Source organism: Geospiza fortis, unplaced genomic scaffold, assembly GCF_000277835.1.
Source record: "Geospiza fortis unplaced genomic scaffold, GeoFor_1.0 scaffold237, whole genome shotgun sequence".
Taxonomy (NCBI): domain Eukaryota; kingdom Metazoa; phylum Chordata; class Aves; order Passeriformes; family Thraupidae; genus Geospiza; species Geospiza fortis.
In genome coordinates this window covers 6,849,964-6,850,237 of record NW_005054319.1, presented here as the reverse complement: position 1 = coordinate 6,850,237, position 274 = coordinate 6,849,964, and positions in this window count along the sequence as shown.

Sequence of the window (274 nt, the reverse complement as noted above, 5' to 3'; positions counted from 1 at the left end):
CCTGAGGCGCTGAGGGCGCGGCGGCGGCTGAGGGGGCGGAACGAGAGGGAGGGACGGACCGGGGCTGCCCCCGCTCCCGGTCTCCCTCTGGCTCTCGCTCCTGGAGCTGTCAGGAGCCTCCCTCCGGCTGTGGAGGCGCTCTGAGGGCGGTGCCCTCTGCAGTGTCCGCCCCGGGGCTGTGAGGGTGCGGTACCCGGAGGCGGCACTCGAGGCCTCACATCGGCCAGCACGGCTTAGAGAGGGAGAAAGAAGCGGGATTACAATTTTCCTCCTC